The sequence below is a fragment of the Tachyglossus aculeatus genome, chromosome 22, assembly GCF_015852505.1.
Source record: "Tachyglossus aculeatus isolate mTacAcu1 chromosome 22, mTacAcu1.pri, whole genome shotgun sequence".
Classification (NCBI taxonomy): Eukaryota; Metazoa; Chordata; class Mammalia; order Monotremata; family Tachyglossidae; genus Tachyglossus; species Tachyglossus aculeatus.
The window spans coordinates 41,905,228-41,926,665 of NC_052087.1; the positions used below are offsets into that span (position 1 = coordinate 41,905,228).

A 21,438-nucleotide genomic window follows, 5' to 3' on the forward strand; every position below is an offset into this window, starting at 1 on the left:
ATAATAATGGCATTTATTAAGGGTTTACTATGTGCAAAGCACTGTTCTAAGCACTGGGGAGGTTACAAGAGATCAGGTTGTCCCACGGGAGGCTCACAGTCTTCATCCCCATTTTAATAATAATAATAATAACGGCATTTATTCAGCGCTTACTATGTGCAAAGCACTGTTCTAAGCACTGGGGAGGCTACAAGGTGATCTGGTTGTCCCACGGTGGGGGGGGCTCACAGTCTTACTCCCCATTTTACAGATGAGGTCACTGAGGCCCAGAGAAGTTAAGTGACTTGCCCAAAGTCACACAGCTGACAACTGGCGGAGTTGGGATTTGAACCCATGACCTCCGACTCCAAAGCCCGGGCTCTTTCCACTGAGCCACTCTGTTCTCTCCCAAGCGCTTAGTACAGTGGTCTGCACTCAGTAAGTGCTCAATAAATTCCACCGATTGCTGTTTCACAGCTTCTGCCTGCGGCGCAGAAACAAGATTTCTATACACGCTCTTATACAGAGAAGCAGCGTGGCCTAGTGCGTAGAGTACAGGCTTGGGAGTCAGAGGACTTGGGTTCTAATTCCAGCTCCACCGCCTGTCTGCAGTGTGACCTTGGGCAAGTCACTTCACTTCTCTGGGCCTCAGTCACCTCATCTGTAAAATGGGGATCGAGACTGTGAACCTCATTTGAGGCAGCCTGGCATAGTGGGTAGAGTACGGTCCTGGGAGTCAGAAGGTCATGGGTTCTAATCGTGACTCTGCCACTTGTCTGCTGTGAGCCCTTGGGGAAGTCACTTCACTTCTCTGGGCCTCAGTCACCTCATCTGTAAAATGGGGATTGAGACTGTGAACCTCGAGACAGCCTGGCATAGTGGGTAGAGTATGGTCCTGGGAGTCAGAAGGTCATGGGTTCTAGTCCTGACTCTGCCACTTGTCTGCTGTGAGGCCTTGGGGAAGTCACTTCACTTCTCTGGGCCTCACTTTCCTCATCTTAGATTGTGAGCCCGTTGTGGACAGGAATTGTCTCTATTTGTTGCTGAATTGTACTTCCCAAGCGCTTAGTACAGTGCTCTGCACACAGTAAGCGCTCAATAAATGCGATTGAATGAATGACAGGGACTGTGTTCAACCCGATTCTATTCACCCCAGTTTAGTACAATGCCCGACGTACAGTAAGCACTTAACAAATATCGTATTATTATTGTTAGGATTATTTTTCTTTAATGAGAGGCCACAGGTCGTTCGCCTTTTTTATTTTCAAGAGAAGCAGCATGGTTTAGTGGAAGGAGCCCGGGCTTGGGAGTCAGAGGTCATGGGTTCTAATCCTGGCCCCGCCACTTATCAGCTGTGTGATTTTGGGCAAGTCACTTCACTTCTCTGTGCCTCAGTTAACTCATCTGTAAAATGGGGATTAAGATTGTGAGTCCCACATGGGACAACCTGATCACCTTGTATCCTCCCCAGCGCTTAGAACAGTGCTTTGCACATAGTAAGCGCTTAACAAATACCAAAACTACTACTACTATGGGTTCTAATCCCGGCTCCACCACTTATCGGCTGTGTGATTTGGGGCAAGTCACTTCACCTCTCTGGGCCTCAGTTACCTCATCTGGAAAATGGGGATTAAGATTGTGAGTCCCACGGGGGGACAACCTGATTATCTTGTATCAACCCCAGCGCTTAGGACAGTGCTTTGCACATAGTAAGCACTTAACAAATACCAAAACTACTACTACTATGGGTTCTAATCCCGGCTCCACCACTTATCAGCTGTGTGATTTTGGGCAAGTCACTTCACTTCTCTGGGCCTCAGTTACCTCATCTGTAAAATGGAGTTTAAGACCGTGAGCCCCATGGGGGACAACCTGATTACCTTGTATCAACCCCAGCGCTTAGAACAGTGCTTTGCACATAGTAAGTGCTTAACAAATACCCAAACTACTACTACTATGGGTTCTAATCCCGGCTCCACCACTTGTCAGCTGTGTGATTTTGGGCAAGTCACTTCACTTCTCTGGGCCTCAGTTACCTCATCTGTAAAATGGAGTTTAAGACCGTGAGCCCCATGGGGGACAACCTGATTACCTTGTATCAACCCCAGCGCTTAGAACAGTGCTTCGCACATAGTAAGTGCTCAACAAATACCATCGTCATCATTATTATTATTTTCTTCTGCCCTGCCGAGATGAAATTTACAGGGAGAAAATAATTTTGCCCGGAGGAGGTGGTTCTGTTTTTGGAACCGATGTTACTATGGCTTTGGAAAGAGGGGGGGAAAAATCTACTCCCAAACTGGAAGGCTACATTCCTGATTCATAGGTCTGGTGGGTTCCGTGCTGGGATGACTGGATAATGTCGTCACGGGGAGAGGGAACATTGGCATGGAAGTCAGGAGGCTGGTCTGACACTCTGACAGTGACTCACTCACTCTGCATGTGTGTTTGTGTGTTTGTGTGTTTGTGTGTGTGTGTGTCTGCCCGCCTGTGTTTGGGGGGGGCCGGGGGATGGTTGCCTTTGAACAGATCACTGGCCGTTATTGTCATCCTCAATCGTATTTATTGAGCGCTTACTGTGTGCAGAGCACTGTACTAAGCGCTTGCACTGTACTAAGCGCTTAGTTATCGAGCTGTTATCGATAAGTCATCGCCAGTTATCGAGCACTTACTGTGTGCAGAGCACCGTATGTGCCCTTTTTTGATAGTAATAATAATTGTGATAGAGAAGCAGCGGGGCTTAGTGGAAAGAGCCCAGGCTTGGGAGTCAGAGGTTGTGGGTTCTAGTCCCGGCTCCGCCGCTAATCAGCTGTGTGACTTTGGGCAAGTCACTTCACTTCTCTGGGCCTGTTATCTCCTCTGGAAAATGGGGATTAAGACCGTGAGCCCCACGTGGGACAACCTGCTTACCTTATATCTATCCTAGGGCTTAGAACAGTGCTTAGCAAATAGTAAGCACTGAACAAATACCATTATTACTATTATTATTATTTGTTAAGTGCTTACAGCGCTTAGAACAGTGCTTCAGCGCTTAGAACAGTGCTTTGCACATAGTAAGCGCTTAATAAATGCCATCATCATCATCAATCATCAATTGTATTTATTGAGCGCTTTCTGTGTGCAGAGCACTGTACTAAGCGCTTGGGAAGTACAAATTGGCAACATATTCAAAAGTTCATTCATTCACTCATTCACTCAATCATATTTATAGAGTGCTTACTATGTGCACTTAGTACAGTGCCTGAGACATATTATTATTATTATTACTATGTTCCAAGCACTGTACTGAGCACTGAGGTAGCTAGCTAGCAGGGGATAATGACATTAAATTAAATTACCATCAGCAGAAGCAGTGGAGGGTAAATATATGTATCTCATGGCAGTTGGGGTGGGTAACAAAGAAGATAATAATAATAATAATTATGGTATTTGTTAAGTGCTTACTATGTGCCAAGCACTGTTCTAGGTGCTGGGGTAGACACAAGGTAATCAAGTTGTCCCACACGAAGTTCACAGTCTTAATCCCCATTTTACAGATGAGGTAACTGAGGCCCCGAGAAGTGAAGTGGCTTGCCCAAGGTCACACAGCTGACAAGTGGCAGAGCAGGGATTAGAACCCACGACCTCCAGCTCCCAAACCCGTGCTCGTTCCACTAAGCCATGAGGGTGAAGTTCACCAGTGAGTGCGTGTGTAACTGAAAAAGCCACTGTAGATAAATGTTGCACACAAAAAGGTTGTACCTTATTGTGTTGTCGTGGTTGGTGTTTGTACCACCTCGTACAGCGCTCTGCACACAGTAAGCGCTCAATAAATACGATTGAATGAAAGAATGGTACTGGTGTCTCCTTGTCTCTCATCCCTTAATGATGGTATTTATTAAGCGTTTACTAAGTGTCAAGCGCTGTTTTAAGCACTGGGGTAGATACAAGCTAATCAGGTTGGACACAATCTCTGTCCAGCGTGGGGCTCCCAGTCTTAATCCTCGTTTTACAGATGAGGTAACTGGAGGACAGAGAAGTGACTTGTCCAGAGGATAAGGGGCAGAGTCGGGAACTGCCCCTGCTCAAATCTACGTCTCCACCCCTGCTCTCTCTCCCTCCCTCCAGGCTCGTATCTCCTCCTGCCTTCAGGACATCTCCATGTGGATGTCTGCCCGCCATCTAAAACTCAACATGTCCAAGACTGAACTCCTTATCTTCCCTCCCAAACCCTGCCCTCTCCCTGACTTTCCCGTCACTGTTGACGGCACTACCATCCTTCCCGTCTCACAAGCCCGCAACCTTGGCATCATCCTCGACTCCGCTCTCTCGTTCATCCCTCACATCCGATCTGTCACCGAAACCTGCCGGTCTCACCTCCGCAACATCCTCAAGATCCGCCCTTTCCTCTCCATCCAAACCGCTACCCTGCTCGTTCAATCTCTCATCCTATCCCGACTGGATTACTGCATCAACCTCCTCTCCGATCTCCCATCCTCCTGTCTCTCCCCACTTGAGTCGATAGTTCACGCTGCTGCCTGGATCGTCTTTGTGCAGAAACACTCTGGGCATGTTACTCCCCTCCTCAAAAATCTCCAGTGGCTACCAGTCAACCTACGCATCAGGCAGAAACTCCTCACCCTGGGCTTCCAGGCTGTCCATCCCCTGGCCCCCTCCTACCTCACCTCCCTTCTCTCCTTCTCCAGCCCAGCCCGCACCCTCCGCTCCTCTGCCACTCACCTCCTCACTGGGCCTCGATCTCGCCTGTTCCGCCATTGATCCCCGGCCCACATCTCCCCTGATGGCCTGGAATGCCCTCCCTCCACGCATCCGCCAAACTAGCTCTCTTCCTCCCTTCAAAGCCCTACTGAGAGCTCACCTCCTCCAGGAGGCCTTCCCACACGGAGCCCCCTCCTTCCTCTCCCCCCCATCTCCCTGTCTTACCTCCTTCCTCTCCCCACAGCGCCTGTATATATGTTTGTACAGATTTATTGCTCTATTTATTTTACTTGTACATATTTACTAATCTATTTTATTTTGTTAATATGTTTTGTTTTGTTGTCCATCTCCCCCTTCTAGACTGTGAGCCCGCTGTTGGGTAGGGACTGTCTCTATATGTTGCCAACTTGTACTTCCCAAGCGCTTAGCCCAGTGCTCTGCACACAGAAAGCGCTCAATAAATACAGTTGAATGAATGAATGACTCTTTGGCCCATGCTCTACCCATTTGGCCGTTCTGCTGCTTTTACTCACAGAGAGCCCCTCTTGAACTTCTTGGGTAACCTGGGCCAGTCTCTTATGGTGTTTGTTAAGTGCTCGCTATGTGTCAAGTCCTGTTCTAAGAGTTCTAACCTCCCTGCCTCAGTTCCCCCCCACTAGGCAGCCTCACCTGACCTCAGTGGTTAGGGGGTTAAATCTGTGCGTGCTGAGGACTTCAGAGGCTTTGCAAGGCGACTGAAAGGGGCCAGCCATTCCCAGGATAGCTCCTGACCTTGACCTGCTTTCTAGTTGGGAACTTTAGTTGAGAAGCAGTGAAATCTAGTGGTTAGAGCACAGATCTGGGAATCAGAAAGACTTGGGTGCTAATCCTGGGCAAGTCACCTAACTTCTCTGTGCCTCAGTTCCCTCATTTTTTTAATGGCATTTATTAAGCGCTTACTATGTGCAAAGCACTGTTCTAAGCTCCGGGGAGGTTACAAGGTGATCAGGTTGTCCCACGGGGGGCTCCCAGTCTTCATCCCCATTTTACAGATGAGGGAACTGAGGCCCAGAGAAGTTGAGTGACTTCCCCAAAGTCACACAGCTGACAGTTGGAGGAGCCGGGATTCGAACCCGTGACCTCTGACTTCAAAGCCCGGGCTCTTTCTACTGAGCCACGATGGGGATTGAGACTGAGATCCACGTGGGACATGGACTGCGCCCAACCTAATTGTCTTGAGTCCGCCCCAGTGCTTAGTTCAGTGCCTGGCACGTAGTAAGTCCTTAACAAATCCGATTTTAAAAAAACAAAACAAAACACACAGAGTGGAAAAACTTGATGGAGAGGAGAGTCAGAGGACCTGGGTTCTAATCCTACTCTGCCACTCGTCTGCTATATAACCTTAGGTAAGTGACCTAACTTCTTTGTGCCTCAGTTACCTCATCTATAACCTGGCGATTAAGACTGTGAGCCCCACATGGGACATGGACTGACGTGGACTGAATCCAACTTGATTAGCTTGGATCTGCCTCATCGCTTAGTACAGTGTCTGGTACATTTATTCAATGGTTCATTCAATGGTATTTATTGAGCGCTTACTGTGTGCAGAGCACTGTACTAGCGCTTGGGAAGTACAAGTTGGCAACATATAGAGACGGTCCCTACCCAACAGTGGGCTCACAGTCTAGAAGGGGGAGACAGAGAACGAAACAAAACATATTAACAAAATAAAATAAATGGAATAGATATATACAAGTAAAATAAATAAATAAATAGAGTAATAAATACGTACAAAGATATATACATATATACAGGTGCTGTGGGGAAGGGAAGGAGGTAAGGCGGGGGGGTGGAGAGGGGGAGAAGGGGGAGAGGAAGGAGGGGGCTCAGTCTGGGAAGGCCTCTTGGAGGAGGTGAAATGACTTGCCCACGGTCACACAGCTGACAAGCAACAGAGCCGGGATTAGAACCCATGACCTCTTACTCCCAATCCCGGGCTCTTGCCACTAAGCCACTCTGACTCTCCCAGCGTGGTACTGCAGGCCCCGGGTGGGAAAAGCCTCCTGGAGGAAGAGGCTTTTCAGAGACACTCCGAGGGCAGGGAGGGGACGCAGTGGGCTAGTTTATAATAATAATAATAGTAATACAGTAATAATTACGGTATTTGTTAAGTGCCTACTAAGGGCCGGGCACCGCACTAAGCGCCGGGGTGGATACAAGCAAATTGGATTGGATACACCATCTCTGTTCCACACGGGGCTCAAAGTCTAGGAAGGAGAACAGGAATCGAATCTGCATTTTGTACCTGAGGAAACTGAGGCACAGAGAAATTAAACGACATGCCCAAGGCCACACAGCAGGCGAGTGGCAGATCCGGGATTAAAACTCTTGGGTCCTCCGATTCCCAGGCCTGGGCTATTTCCAGCAGGTCACATTGCTTCCGGTTGAAACTGCCTATTATTTGGTTCTATTTGTTTCCAGTTCTTTGAGGAAGAAGGGTTACAATTCCCAAGGGCCTCTCTCTGCTCTAGATGGTAAAACTGTCTCTAGACTGTAAGCTCGCTGTGGGCAGGGAATGTGTCTGTTTATTGTTATATTGTACTCTCCCAAGTGCTTAGTACAGTGCTGTGCACACAGTAAGCGCTCAGTAAATACAATTGAATTGGATGAAATGCCTATGAGTTTGCAAAAAGTTCCTTCTAAGGAACTCTTCTACCAAGTCTGTTGTACTCTTCCCAGGTGCTTACTACAGTGCTCTGCATATGCTTAGTAAGCTCAGTAAACACTCTTGTATTGATCGATGGATGATTGATCATAGTCACATGACAGAAAACTGTTAAAGGATCATTCATTCATTCAATCATATCTATTGAGCGCTTACTGTGTGCAGAGCACTGTACTAAGCGCTTGGGAAGTACAAGTCGGCAACATATAGAGACGGTCCCTACCCAACAATGGGCTCACAGTCCAGAAGGGAATAATGTTCATTCTTAGTTGCCATTTCGTCAGGGGTCGTGGGTTCTAATCCCGGTTCCGCCACTTACCAGCTGTGCGACTTTGGGCATGTCACCTCACCCCTCTGTGCCTCAGTTACCTCATCCATAAAATGGGGATTAAGACTGTGAGCCCCCCGTGGGACTACCTCATCATCTTGTAACCTCCCCAGCGCTTAGAACAGTGCTTTGCACATAGTAAGCGCTTAATAAATGCCATTATTATTATTATTATTATTACCCTAGAGCTTAGAACAGTGTTTTGCACATAGTAAGCGCTTAATAAATGCCATTATTATTATTATTATTACCCTAGAGCTTAGAACAGTGCTTTGCACATAGTAAGCGCTTAATAAATGCCATTATTATTATTATTATTACCCTAGAGCATAGAACAGTGCTTTGCACATAGTAAGTGCTCAAAAAATGCCATCATTATTATTATTTCTTTGTGGGTTTTTTTTTGTTTGTTTTTGGTATTTGTTAATATGTGCCAGGTACAGTACTAAGCACTGGGGTAGATATAGGCTAATGAGTTTGGACACAGTCCATGGCCCACATGGGGCTCACAGTCTTGTTACCCATTTTACAGACGGAGTAACCGAGGCCCAGGGAAGTGAAACGATTTGCCCAAGGTCACAAAGCAGACAGGCAGCGGAGTGAAGATTAGAACCCAGGTCCTTCTTACTCCCAGGCCCATGCTGTAACCATTAGGCTGCGCCGCTTCTCAAAAGAGACGCTAACTCGGCCCTGATTCCAGTTGGAAAGCGAAGTGTAAGCTTTTTGTGGAGCGTTGGGACGGTCAGTCCTCCCGCTCTGAAAACGGAGCCCTTTGTGGTTTGGGTCGGTAGCAGTCAGAGACACGCGATGCGGGGGTGAGCGGTTTTTCCCCGTCTTTAATACTTTCCAGGATGTGGTGCCAAACTGAAAATCTTCTCTTTCCCAGAGCATCGAGCCCCACCGTTCGTCCTCCACCTGAGATGAACCGTGCGGTGTGGAGTGCTGGCGGGAATGGATGCGAGGTGGTGGTGGTAGTCTGGGGAAACTGCTTTGGGAGCGCGGATAGATGTGAGGTGGTGGTGATGCCCCAGGGAAACTGCCTCAGTTGTGCAGATGGATGTGAGGCGGTGGTCGTCTGGGGAAACAGCCTCAGGAGCGTGGATGGATGTAAGGTGGTGGTGGTCTGGGGAACCGCCTCAGGAGCGTGGATGGATGTGAGGTGTTGGTGGTGGTCTGGGGAAACAGTCTCAAGAGCGTGGTAAGGTGGTGGTGGTCCGCGGAAACAGCTTCAGGAGCGTGGATGGATGTGAAGTGGTGATGGTCCGTGGAAACAGCCTCAGGAGCGTGGATGGATGTAAGGTGGTGGTGGTGGTGGTCTGGGGAAACAGCCTCGGTTGTGCTGATCGTCATCATCATCATCATCATCAATCGTATTTATTGAGCGCTTACTGTGTGCAGAGCACTGTACTAAGCGCTTGGGAAGTACAAGTTGGCAACATATAGAGACAGTCCCTACCCAACAGTGGGCTCACAGTCTAAAAGGGGGAGACAGAGAACAAAACCAAACATACTAACAAAATAAAATAAATAGAATAGATATGTACAAGTAAAATAGAGTAATAAATAAGTACAAACATATATACATATATGCAGGTGCTGTGGGGAAGGGAAGGAGGTAAGATGGGGGGATGGAGAGGGGGACGAGGAGGGGAGGAAGGAAGGGACTCAGTCTGGGAAGGCCTCCTGGAGGAGGTGAGCTCTCAGTAGGGCCTTGAAGGGAGGAAGAGAGCTAGCTTGGCGGAGGGGCAGAGGGAGGGCATTCCAGGCCCGGGGGAGGACGTGGGCTGGGGGTTGATGGCGGCACAGGCGAGAACGAGGCACCATGAGGAGGTTAGCAGCAGAGGAGCGGAGGGTGTGGGGTGGGCTGTAGGAGAGAAGGGAGGTGAGGTAGGAGGGGGCGAGGGGATGGACAGCCTTGAAGCCCAGGGTGAGGAGTTTCTGCCTGATGCGCAGATTGATTGGTAGCCACTTGGTGCTGATGGATGTTAGGCGGTGGTGGTCCGGGGAAACAGCCTCAGGAGCGCGAATGGATATTAGGTGATGGTGGTGGTCTGGGGAAACGGTTCAGGAGCGTGGATGGATGTAAGGTGGTGGTGGTCTGGGGAAACTGCCTCAGGAGCATGGATGGATGTGAGGTGTTGATGGTGGTCTGGGGAAACAGTCTCAAGAGTATGGATGGATGTAAGGTGGTAGTGGTGGTCAGGGGAAACTGCCTCAGGAGCACGGTTGGATGTGAGGTGGTGGTGGTGGTCCAGGGAAACAGCCTCAGTTGTGCAGATGGAAGTTAGGTGGTGGTCTGGGGAAACAGTCTCAGGAGCGTGGATGGATGTGAGGTGATGGTGGTGGTCCGGGGAAAAAGCCTCAGTTGTGCAGATGGATGGGTGGCCCGGGGAAACAGCCTCAGGAGCGCAAATGGATATGAGGTGATGGTGGTGGTCTGGGGAAACAGCTTCAGGAGTGTGGATGGATGTAAGGTGGTGGTGTTGGTCTGGGGAAACTGCCTCAGGAGCGCGGATGGATGTGAGGCTGTTGTGGTGGTGGTCCAGGGAAACAGCCTCAGGAGCAGATCCACTTCAGTCAATCGTTAGTATTCAATAAGCGCCTACCGTGTACAGAGTGCTGTACTAAGCTTACTAGGGAAGCAGCATGGCCTAGTAGATAGAGCACGGGTCTAATTCCAACCCTGCCACTTGTCTGTTGTGAGACCTCGGGCAAGTCGCTTAATTTCTCTGGGCCTCAGTTACCTCATCTGTAAAATGGGGATTAAGACCTTGAGCCCCATGTGGGACAGGGACAGTGGCCAACCCAATTTGCTTGTATCCACCGTAGTGCTTAGTACTGTGCCGGGCACAAAGTAAGTGCTTAACAAATACAACAGTTGTTATCATTACTAAGTGCATGGGGGAACACAGTGGAATTAAAAGAAGCAGCATGGCCTAGTGGAAAGAGCACACGTATGGGAGTCAGAGAACCTGTATTCTTTCTGCCAGATGCTCACAATGTGACCCTGGACAAGTCACAAGTCTTCTGTGCCTCAGTTCCCCTTTTCTCTCTCCTACTTAGATGGCAAACCCCAGGTGGAACAGGGACTGTTCCCAATGTAATGAACTTGTATCTACCCCAGCGCTTAGAACAGTGTTAGACACATAGTAAGCACTAAACAAATACCATAAAAGAGTTAGCTGTGGTATTTAAACGCTTACTATGCGCTAAGCGCTGTACTATGCACTGGGGTGGATACAGGGTAATCAGGTTGGGCACAGTCCCTGTCCCACATGGGGCTCGTGGTTTTAATCCTCGTTTCACAGATGAGTAAATTAGTAGACATGATCTCCATTCTTAAGGCGTTTACAATCTAATGTGGGGGGCAGACGCTGTTATATTGTCCTTTCCCAAGCGTTCAGTACAGTGCTGTGCACACAGTAAGCGCTCAGTAAATAACGAGGGTATGGAGGCGAGCGAGTACTTAAGTAATAAGGAACGTGGATGGACGTGAGGTGGTGGTCATCCGGGGAAAATAAGTAATAAGGACCAGAAATCGACCTGTACAGAAGTGCAGCAGGGCAACTAATTCGTTCCGTCTGTCTCTCGCTTCATCTGTCTCTTTCTCCATTTGTCTCTCACTCCATCTGTTTTGTTCCCTCTGTCTCTTGCTCCCTCTGTCTCTGTCTTCATCTGGCCAAAGAAATAGGGCACATATCAGACTGGCCCACAGTGAGCCCCTTGCTTCCCTTTGGTTTGGCTAAACCTTTGTCACCTAGTTTCCTCAAGCCCCCAAAGGCCAGAGAACATGTGCTATGGTTCTGGCACCCTCTCCCCAGTGCTTAGTACAGCACCATACGCTGTAGACACTCAGATACCCCCGGTGATGAATATTCAGAAGTAAATAATAATAATGGTGTTTGTTAATCAATCAATCGTATTTATTGAGCACTTACTGTGTGCAGAGCACTGTACTAAGCACTTGGGAAGTACAAGTCGGCAACATATAGAGACAGTCCCTACCCAACAGTGGGCTCACAGTCTAAAAGGGGGAGACAGAGAACAAAACCAAACATACTAACAAAATAAAATAAATAGAATAGATATGTACAAGTAAAATAAATAAATAAATAAATAAATAGAGTAATAAATATGTACAAACATATATACATATATGCAGGTGCTGTGGGGAAGGGAAGGAGGTAAGATGGGGGGATAGAGAGGGGGACGAGGGGGAGAGGAAGGAAGGGGCTCAGTCTGGGAAGGTCTCCTGGAGGAGGTGAGCTCTCAGTAGGGCCTTGAAGGGAGGAAAAGAGCTAGCTTGGCAGATGGGCAAGCACTGTTAAGCGCTTACTATGTGCAAAGAACTGTTCTAAGCACTGGGGAGGTTATAAAGTGATCAGGTTGTCCCACGGAGGGGCTCACAGTCTTAATCCCCATTTTGCAGATGAGCCATCTGAGGCACGGAGAAGTTAAGTGACTTGCCCAAAGTCACACAGCTGACAGTTGTCAGAGCCGGGGTTTGAACCCATGACCTCTGACTCCAAAGCCCGGGCTCTTGACGCTGAGCCACGCTGCTTCTCCGCATGGCTTTGTGGTAAGAGCAGCATGGCTTTGTGGTAAGAGCACGGGCTTGGGTGTCAGAGGACGTCGGTTCTAATTCCGCCTCCGCCACTTGTCTGCTGTGTGACCTTGGGGAAGCCACTTCACTTCTCTGTGCCTCAGTTACCTCATCTGTCAAAGGGGATTAGGAGTGTGAGTCCCATGTGGGACAACCTGTTTATCTTGTACCTTCCACAGTGCTTAGAACAGTGCTTGGCACATAGTAAGTGCTTAACAAATACCCTGTTGTTGGGTAGGGGCCGTCTCTATATGTTGCCAACTTGTACTTCCCAAGCGCTTAGTACAGTGCTCTGCACACAGTAGGCGCTTAATAAATAGATTGAATGAATGAACCATAATCACCATCATCAACATCTTAGGCTGGGTTGGATTGGCAGTGGATGGGGTTTGTCGGTTCTTGAATCTGTCCAGAGTCAAGGGGCTGGAATTTTTTCCCTCTAGACTGGAAGCTCGTCATGGGCAGGGAACGTATCTGCTAATTCTGTTGCGCTCTCCAGGTGCTTAGTACAGTGCTCCGCACACAGTAAATGTTGAATAAATAGCAATGATTGATTGATCTTTCAAGGTTTCCTGGCAGGCTGCACAGAGGGAGGCAGGAGATCCATGGCATTGGCCCCTGCCCTAGGTTTTAACAAAATGGGGCTCCAGGGTGGGGTTGTTAGCAACCTCAGCAGTGCTGAGAAGTAACCAGGTGCCTTACATTGCAGTGAGAAGCGTTTGTTAAACATTTATTTGTTAAACACTGAGGCAATGAAAAGCAGTGTGGCCTAGTGAATAGAGCACGGGCCTGGGAACCTGAGAACCTGGGGTCTTAGCCCATCTCTTTCAATTGCTTGCTGTGTGGCTTTGGGAAAGTCACTTCAATTGTCTGTGCTTCTGTTCTCCTGTTCTCCCTCCTCCTTAGACTGTGGGACAGGGACTGTGTCTAACCTAATTAACTTCATTCATTCATATTTATTGAGCGCTTACAATATTGAGAGTGCAGTATAGCAATAAACAGACACATTCCCTGCCCACAATGAGCTGACAGTCTAAATGTCCTTAGGATTCCCAGGCCCCTGCTCTATCTACTAGGCCAAGCTGCTTCTCTATGTTTACTCACGTTTGGTTAGTTCTCTAGGAGCAGTTTTCATTCATTCAGTCATATTTATTGAGCGCTTACTGTGTGCAGAGCATTGTACTAAGCGCTTGGGAAGTACAAGTCGGCAACATATAGAGGCGGTCCCTACCCAACAGCGGGCTCACAGTCTAGAAGGGGGAGACAGGCAACGAAATAAAACATATAGACAGGTGTCAAAACCATCAGAATAAATAGATTATAGCTATATGCACATCATTAACAAAATAGAGTAGTAAATATGTACAAGTAAAATAAATAGAGTAATAAATCTGTACAAATATATACAAATGCTGTGGGAAGGGGAAGGAGGTAAGGCTGCAGGGATGGGGAGGAGGAGAGGAAAAAGGGGGCTCAGTGTGGGAAGGCCTCCTGGAGGAGGTGAGCTCTCAGTAGGGCTTTGAGGGGAGGAAGAGAGCTAGCGCGGCGGATGTATGGAGGGAGGGCATTCCGGGCCAGGAGGAGGACGTGGGCCGGGGGTCGATGGCGGGACAGGCGAGAACGAGGCCCAGGGAGGAGGTGAGCGGCAGAGGAGCGGAGGGTGCGGGCTGGGCTGGGGAAGGAGAGAAGGGAGGTGAGTTAGGAGGGGGTGAGGGGATGGACAGCCTTGAAGCCGAGAGTGAGGAGTTTTTCTTGATTCGCAGGTCGACAGGCAATCACTGGAGATTTTTGAGGAGGGGAGTGACATGCCCAGAGCGTTTCTGTACAAAGATACTCTGGGCAGCAGAGTGAAGTATAGACTGAAGCGGGGAGAGACAGAAGGTTGGGAGATCAGAGAGGAGGCTGATGCAGTAATCCTGCTGGGATGGGATGGGAGATTGAACCCCCAAGGTAGCGGTTTGGATGGATAGAAAAGGGCGGATCTTGGCAATGTTGTGGAGGTGAGACCGGCAGGTTTTGGTGATGGATTGGATTTGTGGGGCGACTTGTATCTACTCCAGCGCTTAAAACAGTGTCACAGAGTAAGTGTTTAACAAATGCCATAAGAATGCATAGAACTCCACTTTAAAATATTTTTAAGATATTTTGTCGCCCTTTTTGTCAATAGATTCAACTTAGATGAGGGGCTTGTGCCTTGAATACTCCAGGACATTAGGGCTCCTCAAAACCACCAATGGCTACTACCTATTTCTCTCTGCAGTCAAACAAATCTTCTGACCATTGGCTACAAGTTGCTCTCTCTCGCTCACTCTCTTCCTCTCTCCCCTCTTTTTAAAATACTATTTAAGCACTTACTATGCGCCGGGCTCTGTACTAAGTACTGGGGTGGATACAATGTTGGACACAGTCCATGTCTCACATGGGGCTCACTTAGTCCCCATTTTACAGAGGAGGTGGCTTCTCAATATTCCAGGCACTATTTCTTGTCCCTTCCCCATTCCAGTGAATAAACCTGGGCCTTGGAAGGCTTATAAGTTATGTCTCAGTAGTACAGAGGAATGCTCTCGTCATTTTCTTGAGGAACAGGGAGCATTAACAGCCAAGAAAGTCCTGGGAACACTGATGCGTATGAGTCTGTGTGTGTATATATATATGTACTGTGGTGTGGAAAGCCTCTGGGGGTTTGTTTCTGCTTCCAGGGGAAGTTCAGCCCTTCATATCTTCAGGCTAGTAGTAACTTTTTCTTTCTTGGTATAAATTCTCGCTCTCCCTGATCACCTTCTTTCTCAGTGGTATTTACGGCGCACCTACTAAGTGCGAAGCACTGTACTGAGCGCTTGGGAAAGTGAAACAGAAGGAAGACACGTTATCACAGCTCTCCAGGAGCCTAAGCGCCGCCCCCGCCCCCGCCCCGTCGGGGTTGTCAGGCAGACACAACTTAATGACCAGGGGCAGGAAGAAGAAAAAGGAGATAATGGGAAATGGTACAAATGTGCAAGGATGAAATAGCTAAATAAATAAATGAACGTACAAACAAAAACATACAGAGGTATATTTTTTCATATCCGTATTTACTTGTAATCAGTTCACCTATCTGTAAGCTATTTAAATCTCTCTCCATACTGTAAATTCCTTGAGGGCAGGGATCATGTCACATCAGCCAACTCTGTCGTATTTTCCAAAGTGCTTAGTACAGTGTTCTGCATACAGTAAGGTTTCATTCCTTCATTCAATCGTATTTATTGAGAGCTTAGTGTGTGCAGAGCACTGAACTAAGTGCTTGGGAAGTACAAGTTGGCAACATATAGAGACGGTCCCTACCCAACAGTGGGCTCATAGTCTAGAAGGGGGAGACAGAGAACAAAACAAAACATATTAACAAACTAAAATAAATAGAATAAGTATGTACAAATAAAATAAATAAGTAAATAGAGTAATAAATACATACAAATATATATATATATATATATATATATACATATATACAGATGCTGTGGGGAGGGGAAGGAGGTAAGGTGGGGGGATGGGGCGGGGGAGCAGAGGGTTTATTTTTGTTTTATTTTTAAGAGTGGTATTTAAGTGCTTGCTACGTACCAGACTCCGGACTAAGAGCTGGGATAGATATAAGGTAATCAGGTTGGTCACAGTACCTATCCAACATAGCGCTCACAGTCTTAATCATTCATTCAGTCGTATTTATTGAGTGCTCACTGTGTGCAGAACACTGTACTAAGCGCTTGGGAAGTACAAGTTGGCAACATATAGAGACGGTCCCTACCCAACAGTGGGCTCACAGTCTAGAAGGGGTAGACAGACAACAAAACAAAACATATTAACAAAATAAAATAAATAGATTAAGTATGTACAAATAAAATAAATAGAGTAATAAATATGTACAAACATATATACATATATACAGGTGCTGTGGGGAAGGGAAGGAGGTAAGGCCGGGGGGATGGGGAGAGGGAGGAGGGGGTTTATTTTTAAGGTTTATTTTTAAGAGTGGTATTTAAGTGCTTACTACGTACCAGACACCGGACTAAGAGCTGGGATAGATATAAGGTAATCAGGTTGGTCACAGTACCTATCCAACATAGCGCTCACAGTCTTAATCCCCATTTTACAGATAACTGAGGCCCAGAGAAGTGAATTGACTTGCCCAAGGTCACACAGCAGACAAGTGGTGGAGCCAGGATTGGAACCCAGGGTCCCCTGACTCTCAGGCTTGTGCTGTTTTCACTGGGCCACACTGCTTCTCAGTAGGTGTGACTGTTAAATACATATGTGCTTAGATTAGGGAAGAAAGAGATAAGTGCTTAGGGTTGGGAGTGGGTTGATGTATCCGGGATGTTTGGGATCAATCAGGGAAGATTTCCCTGTCTACAGATATTTTGTCCGTGGAATGAACCAGGGGCGAGCAGTTTCCAGAAGGGAGAAGCACTTTCCCAATTTCTGCTCTTAAGGCCCTGGACTGCCCAACCATCCTTATAAATCTTCCCAAGCGCTTAGTACAGTGCTCTGCACACAGTAAGCGCTCAATAAATACAATTGAATGAATGAATGAATAAATCCTATTTTCTCCGGTCAGGGGTGGGGGGCTCTTGGGGCCATCATTCGGTATTTATTGAATGCAGAATGTAGTGTGGCTCAGTGGAAAGAGCCTGGGCTTTGGAGTCAGAGGTCATGGGTTCAAATCCCGGCTCCGCCAGTTGTCAGCTGTGTGACTTTGGGCAAGTCACTTAACTTCTCTGGGCCTCAGTTACCTCACCTGGAAAATGGGGATTAAGACTGTGAGCCCCCCGTGCGACAACCTGATCACCGTGTAACCTCCACAGCACTTAGAACAGTGCTTTGCACATAGTAAGCACTTCATATATGCCATCATCATCATCATTGAGCACTTATTGTGGTCTTCGGAGGGCTAAACAAAATAACTTGAGCATATTTTGGATGCATCATCAGGAGGATAATTCTCTGGAGAGGACACTAATGCTAGGAAAAGTCCAGGGAAAACGTGGAAGAGGCAGAACGGCAGCTAGATGGATAGAGACCATAAAAATGATATGGAAAGAACCGTTAGAAAGGTTGCGGATTATGGCAGAGGACAGGACGTTCTGGAGAAGGTATATCCGTGGAGTCGCTCTGAATCAGAAACGACTCGACGGCACTTAATAGTAATAATAGTAATAATAATACTGTGTGCAGAGCACTGTACTCAGCGCTTGGGAGAGTACCGTAGAACAAAGTCAGCAGACACATTCCCTGCCCACAAGGAGCTTGCACTTTTCTTTTTTTTTTCCTTCATCTGCTGGTGATCTCACAGAAACTGCGTGATCTAGTGGGAGGAACACGAACCTGGGAGTCAGGTCCAAATTCTAATCAATCAATTAATCAATGGTATCTAGTGAGCACTTACTATGTGTAGAGCTAAGCGCTTGGGAGAGTCCAACAGAATTAGTGGCCGTATTCCCTGCCCATAACGAGTTTACAGTCTAGAGGGGGAGAGAGATGTTAATATCAATCAATCAATCAATCGTATTTATTGAGCACTTACTGAGTGCAAACCACTGTACTAAGCGCTTGGGAAGTCCAAGTTGGGAACATATAGAGACGGTCCCTACCCAACAGTGGGCTCACAGTCTAGAAGGGGGAGACAGAGAACAAAACAAAACATATTAACAAAATAAAATAAATAGAATAGATATGTAAAAGTATAATTTAAAGATACGCACATCCCAGCTCTGCCACTGCCTTGCTGTAACTTGTGCAGCCTCTTCTAGCCTCGGTTTCCTCATCTCTAAAATGGGGTTAAAATACCCCTTCTCCCTCGTGAACCCAGTGTGAGAGAGGGAATGAGTCTAATCTGATTATCTTTTATCGACCACCAGTTCTTAGCGCAATGCGTTTCCCACAAAGAAAGCGCTTAGTAAACACCACCGTTATTCTAGACTGGCTTGGAAAACTCGGCTCCCAGGGTGTACTCCTCAACAGGAATGAGCTGTGGGCTGTGGGCTGGAGCTGTGTGGGGCCTGGCCTGGCCTCCGACTTCGTATTGAGGGCATCTGACAGTTTACTGCATAGCTGACATTTGTTTCTTGGTCCTTTCCTTCCGTGCTTCTTCTCTACTGTCCCTATTTGCTCTCTTTCTCCTCTTTCTCTCTCTTTTTCTCCTTTTCTGTCTTTCTCCTTCCCCCTTTTTCTCTTTCTCCTCTTTTTCTCCTTCTCTGTCTTTCTCATCTCTTTCTCCTCTCTCTCCTCTTTTTCTTTCTTTATCTCTTTCTCCCTCTGTCTCCTTCTCTTTCTCCTCTCTCTCTCTCTCTCTCTCTCATCTCTCTCCTTTCTTTCTCAGGAGAAGCAGTGTGGCTCAGTGGAAAGAGCACGGGCTTTGGAGTCTGAGGTCATGGGTTCAAATGTCGACTCCGCCAATTGTCAGCTGTGTGACTTTGGGCAAGTCACTTCACTTCTCTGCCTCAGTTCCCTCATCTGTAAAATGGGGATTAAGACTGTGAGCCTCCCTTGGGAAAACCTGATCACCTTGTAACCTCCCCAGCACTTAGAACAGTGCTTTGCACATAGTAAGTGCTTAACAAATACCATTATTATTATTATTATTTCTCTTTTTCTCTTTCTCGCTCTTTCTCTTTCTCTCTCCTTTTCTCCTTTCTTTCTTTCTTTCTCATCTCTCTCTCTCTTTCTCTCTCTTTTCTTCCTTTCTCTTTTTCTCACTCTTTTTCTCTCTCTTTCTCTCTCCCGCTCGCTCTTTCTCTCCCTCTTTCTCTGTCTTGCTCTTTCTTTCGCACTCTCCTGCCCTCCCACCCAGCCCTTACCCATCATCTCACCAGCAGTAGGAATGAGAGCTGTCACCAGTGGCTCCCCACCCTCTGGCTAGCATTTTGTAATTTCTTTTTTTTTTTTACAATTGAGGAAAGAGAAACAGGGAAGCAGCATGGCCTTGTGGAAAAGAGCACAGGCTTGGAAATACGAAACCCTAAATTCTAATCCCGGCTCTACCACTTGTCTGCTTTGTGACCTTGGGCGAGTCACTTTGCTTCTCTGGGCCTCAGTTCCCTAAACTGCAAAATGGGGACCCAATACCTGTTCTCCCTCCTATATACTGTGAACCCCTTGTGGGATCTGGTTATGTTGTGTCTAGTCCAGCACTTAGTACAGTACTTGGCACATAGTAAGAACTTAATGAATACAATAATGATAAGTATTATTATTAGAGAGAGGTTGTGTGTCTGGAGTACCTTGCATCTGTTTCTGCTTCTGCTCTAAGGACTGTCTCAATCAGTGGCATTTACTGAGTGCTTATTATGTACAGAGCACTGTACTAAGTACTTGACAGAGTACAATTCAACAGAATTAGCAGACACATTCCCTGCCTGTAATGAGCTTACAGTCTTGAGACGAGCTTACAATCTCGAGACGAGTTTACAGTCTGCCCCAGTTGGGTTATCATCCAAATGTTCATTTTGGCCCTGCACGCCTGCTAAGATTTGCTTCCTGGAAAGTGCTCCTCTTCTTGCTCCCCAAGGCGTTTTTGTCTTTGGCGATTAGCTCAGCTCTATTATTTTTTAAACTCCGTGGCTCAGGGTGGTGTGTACCAGTGGATTATTGTTATTATTTTTCAGTTTTTTAAAAACTTTTGGTCTCCTCTAATCCCCCTCTCTTCCCAGAATGTTTCCAAACCTCGCTGAGATTTGCTGAGCCTTAGTATTCTCTCTGTCTGTATCTCTTGGGTTCGTTCCATACTTCCTTTGTGTTGTTCTTTGTTAGTGTTTCTCTTTCTCCATCCCACCCACACTTTCCCCTCACTCTCCTATCTTCCCGCCCTAGTTCTCAGTGGACTTTCTCACATAAAGCCATTCCCCGCAGCTTCTGCTTCTCGGAGTTCTTCTCGACGGCTCTTTATCGCTTGATATCTAACCCCGGGCCCTTAGGATGGACTTTCAAATCGTGTTTTCGTTCAGGCCTTGTTTCGGGTATGTGCCCTTGCTTTCTTCATTGTTTTTGCTCGTGTTTGTCCACAGATGTCCCAGAACTGCCGCTCCCCGGACTCTCCCTCCTCCTCTTTCTCCCCGACTGCTACCTCCGCCTCCTTCCTCTGGCTCTGAGACTTTAGCTTGACTTCCTCTCTTATCTCCACGACCTTCCTTTTATTCTCTCTCCTCCTCCCCAGCCTGGCAGTATCTGCTCTGCTGATGAAGATTTGTTTCTCCCCGAGCTCCTCTCCACCCCTTCATTCAATTGTAGTTATTGAGCGCTTACTATGTGCAGGGCACTGTACTGAGTGCTTGGGAAATACAAATCGGCAACGTATAGAGACAGTCCCTACCCAACAACGGGCTCACAGTCTGTTCTAGGTTCTGGAACAGATCCTAATTTGTAACTGGAGGCAAGGTATATATTTTAAAACATACAATAATATATTGATATATATATATTGATATAATAATTCTCTAGGCAACTACATTGTCAAGAGTGCAATGATAATAATAACGATTATTGTATTTGTCAAGTACTTACTCTGTGTCAAACACTGTTCTAAGCATTAGGGATAGTTAATCAGGTTAATCAATTTGGACACAGTCACTGTCCCGCATAGGACTCACACTCTTAATCTTGACTTGCCCAAGGTCATCTGACCACTATATGCATCGATCGGTCTCCCTTGCCTCCTTTTTTCTTTATTTCCCTCTGTAAGTTCCCACATGGCACTCACCAGCTTAATCCCCATTTTTCAGATGGATGAGGTAACTGAGGCCCAAAGAAGTGATATGACTCGCCCAAGGTCACACAGAAGACGAGTGGCGGAGCCAGGATTAGAATAATAATAATTGTGGTATTTGTGGTATAATTGGTATAATATTGTGGTATAATTGGTATTATTATTGTGGTATTTATTAATATGCCAGGCCCTGTACTAAGTGCTGGGGTGGATACAAGTAAATTGGGTTGGACACAGTCTCTGTCCCAAATGGGGCTCACCGTCTCAATCCCTATTTTACAGATGAGGTAATTACTGTGCCTCCCCCCTCCTTCCTCCTCCTTTGTGGATTACAGGAAATATTTCCGTTGTCTCGGCCAAATGTTTTGGCATTTTTTTGTTTTTGAAAGGGGCAG

At 47.1% G+C, this 21,438-nt stretch overlaps 1 protein-coding gene across 2 annotated transcripts in view; it reads left to right on the forward strand.

Annotated features, from left to right (window-relative positions):
• DENND2B (DENN domain containing 2B) overlaps positions 1-21,438 on the forward strand; it is a 318,048-nt gene that overhangs the window by 15,150 nt on the left and 281,460 nt on the right. The window contains exon 1 of one of the 2 annotated variants that reach the window (XM_038764634.1): positions 20,236-20,297. The exons of the other annotated variant lie outside the window; for it this stretch is intronic. The gene's annotated coding sequence lies outside the window, so the exon portion shown is untranslated. Of the gene's footprint in view, positions 1-20,235; positions 20,298-21,438 lie in introns of those variants that run through there. 2 annotated transcript variants of the gene reach the window in all.